Genomic DNA, 7300 nt, shown 5'->3' with positions numbered 1-7300 from the left:
GACAGTGGCGAGTGTAGACAACTCGCGAGTATCCTGCCTCCATTGTCTACTCTGCAAAATAGGCACAGCTCAGGCATCCGGTTAAGTCCGCGCTGGCGACAGGTCTGTACCCCCTGGGGTGGGTCTGTGAGGGGTCAGCCGCTGGTCCAGGCTGCGGCACAAGGCAGCCCCCCGCCCCCCAAAGGGAGACAGACAGTCTCAAGGAAAAACTCAGCGAGATCCCTGGTTAGAAAGGGCCCCACAAGTCAAAGTGCTTTTCAAAAATAAATAGCCTGATTAGCATAAGGTATGCAAATGTATGCTAATGTGACAACTATTAAAAGATTTCAAATGTCATCGAGGGAAAACACACTGGGTCCTGGCTGGAGGGGTGGGGGATGGGAGAGAGGATGCAGCCAGGACTCCTGAGAAAGGTTTTGGGGCGCTCAGGCCCAGTAACGCCAGGCGACACCCTCTGCAGACAGACAGCCACGCGTGGGTTATGCCAGGCTGGACACAGTCCTCTCCTGGGCTGACTCCACAGATTGAGTGCTGAACCCCGAGTTACACAAACGTTCCTCCGACACATTGTACTCAAGTGCCGGAAAGCTGTCCGGGGTTGGCCGGGCACGGTGGCTCACACCCGTAAACCCAGCCCTTTGGGAGGCTGAGGCTGGAGGATCACTTGAGGCAGGAGTTCGAGACCAGCCTGGACAACATAGCAAGACTCTGTCTCTACAAAAAAATTAAAAAATTAGCTGCAATGGTGGCAGGTGCCTGTAGTCCCAGCTACTCGGGAGGCTGAGGCAAGAGGATCTCTTGAGTTTGAGGCTGCAGTGAGCTGTGATGGTGCCGCTGTGCTGCCCAGGGTGACAATGCCTCTTCCTGCACTATTAGTACACAGACTTGTTCTGCAAATGCTCCCTGGGAGAAATGACAGCGTGGGTGACAGACCCCAGGACCTTTCCTGAAAATAGGTTTAAAGAAAATAGGTTTTCTCCCACAGAAAAAAGCCCAAATCTCCTAAGGACCTGTATAGGTAAGAGATTTTTCCTATTAATAAAATCATACTTAGTCTCCCTCATTCCAGGAGAAATTTTTCATTCTTATCTCTGCAAAATCTGCCTGCCTTAGAGTGGGGAACGACCTTTCCCCAGTGTCACCCAGCTGTGCCATGTCACCGAATCACCATAACCATCTGATGAGACAAGAATTATTGAAAGCATTTTCAGACAACAAAATTGAGGATCAGAGAGGTGATACGACTTGCCCCAGGTCACACAGCAATGGTGAGACAGGTCAGGTCGGCTGGCCAAGCCTCAGCTTCCCAAATTTCTGTCAATCACACATCACCTTACCACTTTTATTATTTCCTGAATATTTCCCTTCGAGTGGCCCCACTGCTTAAAATCTTCCATCTATTTAGAAGGAGATTGTTTATCATGGCTATAAATGAAAAGCGAGAATCACTGGCCATAAGTAGAAACTAACTCAATGAAAACAAAATCATGTTATTAATCTCTGGCTAAAGATAGTTGCCTCTGAGGCGCTGGGCTGGGGCGCTCTCCCTCCCTCCATCCCTCCCTCCCTCTCTCTCTCTCTCTGTCCAAAAGGGAGGTTCCAGCTGTCAGGGAAGGTGTTAAAGACTGATTAGCACTCAATTAAGACTTCCTTCTTGCAAAAGAAGTGGCAAGGGAGAGCTCTGTCGCTAAGAGATTCGGTGGCACTTAAGGCTGTTTTAAGTGACACCTAAAACAATCTGAGGGCCACCAGGCTTGTGTCCATCTACCTGAAGGGCAAGAAGATCATCTTATTACCTTAGAATTCTAGAATTATGGCCAGGGATCCATTTGGGGGCTCATGCTATCAGCCTGAAGATGGAGAAGGGAGGGTTTCATTTATAAATAGACCCGCCTGTCCATCCACCCGCCCGCCCACCCATCCATTCAGCAAACTGACATCCCGCGCCCGCTGTGTGCCAGGCACTGTTCCAGGACACGGAGACACAGTGCTGACCGGGACACACCTGGTCGCCACCCCGTTGGAGCTTTGTAACTAGTGAGGCCACTCTCCCTCCCTTTGGCGACATCATATGCTGGATTACAGAATTCCTCTGCATTCTTTCAGCGATAAGGGTCATCCCGGTGGCATTTGTGGGTTCTCCCTGACCTGCCTCCCCCCCGCAGCCCCACCCTCAGGCGGCAGCAGCACCCCGGGTCAGGTGGCCCCGGCAAGACATTTCCCGGCAGCACTTGCAGTTGCGCCCCCACGTGACTGAATTGAGCCAATGGAGTGTGGGCGGAAGTGACGTATCTATCACTTCCGTTTGGGCTCATGCCGTTTCCGCAAGCCGCACTTTGAAGATGGAGGAGGTAGAAGACCGAGTGGGCCGTGCCATGAATTTACTAGGTGGCGAAAAGGAGCCACCTGCCTGCACTTCGCAGGAGCAGCACACTCGTGTTGTGGCAAGCCACTGAGGTTGGCCGGCCTATGACAACAGGGAGCATCACCTCAACCAATCCACACCTTTCCCCCTGTCCGGCCCTGTGGTTTCATTGGTCCTGCTCCCCAGCTACAGCCAATCACTGAAGCCTGTTCCCACTGGCTTTCTGATTGGCTCCACCTGGTCATGTGACCGAAGCCTGCATATGGCCTCCTTTGATGGGTTTCCAGGCCCCACCACCTTGAGGACCCGGACGGCTGCTGGGCCCAGCGCTCCCAGCTCGAGAATGGAGCTTCTGGCGTTTGCTACGGGGAGAGAAAGGAGACATTTGTTATTTACTATTATTATTTTGATTGTTTTTTAATGCCCTGAAGTTGAAACGGGCCTTTTTCCTGGATGATCCAAATTCGGGCACTTGTTTCTGTCGCTTTAACTCCCCTGATGATGGTCTCCGCCCAGACGTGGCCCCGGACTTCTGCCCAGCTCCTGCTGGACTCCTCCTCTGGGATGTCCACCAGGCACGTCCTACCCACTCCCCAGTGCACCCCTTGTATCCCCGCCCCTCTCAGCCATGGCCCCACTTTTTTCTGGAGAGCTGTGAACAAGCCTCCCCATCTCCCTGTTCTGTCTGCACCCCCAATTCCACACTCGCCAAGTCCTGTTGATTTCATCGTTATTGTCTCCAGGGCACCCCACTCTGCCCCCACCTACCTCGTTCAGACAAACACCAGCTCATACAACAGCTCCCCTGATGGCCTCCCAGCAGCCACACAGCAGCCGGAAGGATCGATCTTAAGTGTAAGTCTGACCCTGCCCCTCTCTCCCTCCATAGCTCTCCGTGGCTCCCCAGTGCCCTCAAGAGAAATTCTGAAGTTTATTTTCAAAGTTCCTCATAGTCTAGCTACTTCATTCTCCCTTGCCCTGCCCCTACTTGCCCTGCCCCTGGCACCTGCTCATGTTTAGATGTCACCCCTGTAGGAAGCTTCCTCTGAGCTCCTCCCCAAGGCTGAGAGAGGACTGTCCTCTGAGCTTCCTCCATCGCAGCGCTGGCCACCCTACGCTGTAACTGCCTGGTTGTGTGTCTGTCTCGGTCACTACTGTCCCCAGCCACCAACGCATGTCACGCCACCCAGCAGGGACTTAATAAACGTTTTTGAATGAGTGACTGGTGCTGGGAAATGAGAGGCTCAGTGAGTGCTACCGTGTGTGGCAGACGCCGTGGGCGCCAGTATTGCACCCACATTTCGGTACCTGCCAACTGCCTCCGTCTGCAGTCACCTGCGTCTCCCCAGCTGAGCCTTCTCAGGCTGGGTGAGGGCCAGGCTGGAAGTGACAGGGAGTTGGTGTTTCAGGAAGCAGCCAGTGATGGGCAGGAACTGGCTCAGCGCTCGGGAGGGACAGCTCAAGTGCGCGCTCTCTGCTGTCTGTCCCCAGCACCTCCCGGGGGGACTGAGCCCCAGCTGCCCCCAGCAGTCACCTACCTGTGACTTTGGGCTCTTTTCTTTCCTGTCCCGCGTCCCCACTCCCCTCCTGGGGCTTCCTGGGACCACCTCCCACCAAACTCCTTGTCCCCAAGTCCTTGTACCAGGAGCTACTTCTGGGAAACCCAACTTGAGACGCCGCAATAAAAATAACTCCATAACTCAGCTGCCAACACTTCCAGGGAGCACTTTGATGTGTTTTGGAAAAAACAAAAACCATTGCCTCTTGCTCCCTGCTGGCTGCGGACCTCGCTTCCTCCGCGCGCAGACTGCGACATTTGCAGTTGTGTATTAATTGCTTTTTTTTTTTTTTCCGGGAACAAGATGCTCTCCTGCAATATGCGTGTGTGTATGTGTGAGTGTGTGTGTTTAATGACTTTCTCATTTTGAGATCAAGCCAGATAGCTTTTTGAAGAAAGTCGGCCCAGAGCCTGGAACATATAGAAAATTCTCCCGGCTTCCTAGCGCTCCCACCACCCATCCATCATGGACGTAGCGTGCAATGGAAAACAAGCCCATTGATTGGACCTAGTTACACTCGGCAGCCTGAGATTCTGTTTGAAGTCTGCAGTTAGACGGGCAAGATTGGCGTGGAAGTGGCGGTGTCCCTTCTCAAGGGCACGGAGTCTGTGGGAGGAGAGAAAGAATCGTGGCAGCTTTCAGCAAGCATTTATTGAGCTCCTACTTGGTGCTGTGTCGTGGGCTGGGTGCTGGGGACAGAGGGGTGATCAAGACAGACCCAGCGCCACCCTCCTGGTGGGGGAGACGTACGGGTCACCAGGGGCCCATGATCGGAGCCATGACGTGGGGGACACTCAGGCAGCTCCGGGGGTCCCTGCGGAGGTGCCTGAGGCAGCCTGGGAAATCAGGGAGGGCTTCCTGGAGGCAGGAAAAGCTGCACTGAAGGCTGAGGAGGGGTACACCAAAATAAGAAATGGGGAAGAGCTTTCAGAGAGGAGGAACAGCATGTGCGTGGTGGGCTGGAGCACGGAGGGGTGGGGAAGGGGGAGAGTAGGGAGAGATGAGGAGGGAGAAGCCGGCAGTGCTTTGAGGTCCGTGGAAAGGGGTTTCAACCTTCCCGAGGACAATAGGGAGCCATGGAAGGATACAGGACAGGGGAGTGAATGCCATTTGTTAAAAACCATTTTGGATAGAATTGTCATGTGACCCAGCCACTCCAAGCAGGGACTCAAACAGATCCTGGCACAGCCATGTTCCCGGCGGCATTACTCGCGGCAGCCAGAAGGTGTTAACTGAAGCACCCCATCTCCATGGGCGGGGGTCCCCAACCTAGGGCGAGTTGTGTCATTCTCTCATCATTAAGGACAATGTGACAATAATAAAGTGCACAATAAATGTAATGCGCTTGAATTATCCCAAACCACGTCCCCGCCCCTGGCCGTAGAAAACTTGTCTTCTGTGGAAAAGGTCCCTGGTGGCCAAAAGCTTGGGGACCCTGGGCTAGCAGCCGCCAAGGGCTGGCGCGGGCGTCCGTGCTCGGTGGTCAGTCTCTGTCGGAGCTAACGAAAGCGCTTTGGAAATGGGTGGTGGCGGCGATCGCCCGACACTGTGAATGTGCTTACGGAACTGCCACCGAACCCTGCACTTCAAACTGGTTAAAATGGTGAGTTTTATGTTATGTGTATTTTACCACAATTTTTTTTTAAAGAGCTACAATTTTTTTTCAAAGAGAGAGAGAGAGAAGAAAATAATCATTCTGGGTGCCGCGGGAGAGCCAGGATGGAGGAATGAGTCGGGGGCGTGATGTGGGGGGCTGCGGCCAGGGCGGGGTTGGGGGAGGGTGAGAGGTGGGGGCGGGGCCGGGAGGCGTGGCCAACAGGAGGCGTGGCCGACAGGAGGCGTGGCCGACAGGAGGCGTGGCCGACAGGAGGCGTGGCCGACAGGAGGCGGGGCCGACAGGAGGCGGGGCCGACAGGAGGCGGGGCCGACAGGAGGCGGGGCCGACAGGAGGCGGGGCCGACAGGAGGCGTGGCCGACAGGAGGCGTGGCCGACAGGAGGCGGGGCCAACAGGAGGCGGGGCCAACAGGAGGCGGGGCCAACAGGAGGCGGGCCAACAGGAGGCGGGCCAACAGGAGGCGGGGCCAACAGGAGGCGGGCCAACAGGAGGCGGGGCGGGAGGGAGGAAAGGAGCAGGTGGCTGAGTTCTCGCGCCCATTCTGGGGAAGTCGAGGCATCTCAACCGCTCTGCAAGTCCCCGTGGCCTGGCCTGGCCAAACCCCCACCCTTCATGGCCTAGCCCGGCGCGGCCCCCAGCAGGCGGCCCCCGAACGGACATTAGTCCCACTTGCTCGGCGCCAAGGTTAAGGCGACACCCGGTAAAGCCACTCCATGCCGGCAGCAGTTGCTCCACGTGCGTCCGCTTCCAAGGTGCAGATGTAATACCTGCTTTTAAATTCAATTAAGTCAGAATCAGTTCTGCTCCTGGAATGCATTACCCCGCCGGAGACAGCAGGGAAAGAAGGAAAAGAAGCAAAACCACACACACTCGCGCGCACAAAACACAACACAGACCTATTTAGAGATTTCCCTCTAAGTGGATTTTAATTCTCGCCATATATCAGAGGCCAGGGGAGCTGCTGACCGCCGAGTTCGGGAGTTCGGGGGCTGCAAAGCCAGTTGCAGCCACAGGGAGGGCCGAGGAGGGGTGAGCTTGTGTTCTGCCATCTGGCCCCAAGGCGGGGAGCTCTGGGGCTGCCCCGACTCGGGTCTGAGTCCCTGCCACACTCTGAGTCCCCTGCCAGGGACACAGAGCCCTGAGGCCAGGGTGGACGCCTTAGAGAGCAGCAGCCCTGGCTCAACATCCAGTCTCCCATATCACAGGTGGGGAAACTGAGGCTTGGGAAAGAGAAGGCGCCATCCCGAGCCCACGAAGTGAAGAGCTGTCCCCAGGAGGCCAGGGTCCTCGTCCCGTCTGTGGAAACCTCCAAACGGGACCTCAGTCTTGCCACCTGGACAGGAGGGAGCGGCGAAGTCCCCTGTGCAGAGGCTCGCCTGTGGGGTCGGCCAGGAGGGCGCCGGGAGCCCCGGGAGGATGTTTGTCTTCGTACGACCCTGGGGACCAGTGACGGGACGTTCAGACCAGAATCCAAAAGGGTTTAGGACAAAGGGGTCGTGGCCTGTAACGTCCCTTAGGGCCTCAGCGAGCCAGCGCTGGCTCCCGGGAAGCGCGGCTCCACGCACAAGAGGCCTCCCCGATCCCGGCCCCCCCAGTCCTCGCCTGGCTCTGCCCTGAAAGGTCACCTGGGAGGGTGGCAGTGTCCAGGCTGCCGTTCCCCAGACCAGGCTTGGGGGCAGGGGCCTGGCTCAGCGTTGGGAAGGTGACAGAGACACAGACAAACTGCAGTCACCCTCGAGGGGGCCGGCCCTGCTGTGAGG

This window comes from Microcebus murinus, chromosome 27, assembly GCF_040939455.1.
Source record: "Microcebus murinus isolate Inina chromosome 27, M.murinus_Inina_mat1.0, whole genome shotgun sequence".
NCBI classification, from domain to species: domain Eukaryota; kingdom Metazoa; phylum Chordata; class Mammalia; order Primates; family Cheirogaleidae; genus Microcebus; species Microcebus murinus.
The sequence above is the reverse complement of the archived record's forward strand: the minus strand, read 5'-3'. Positions refer to the sequence as shown.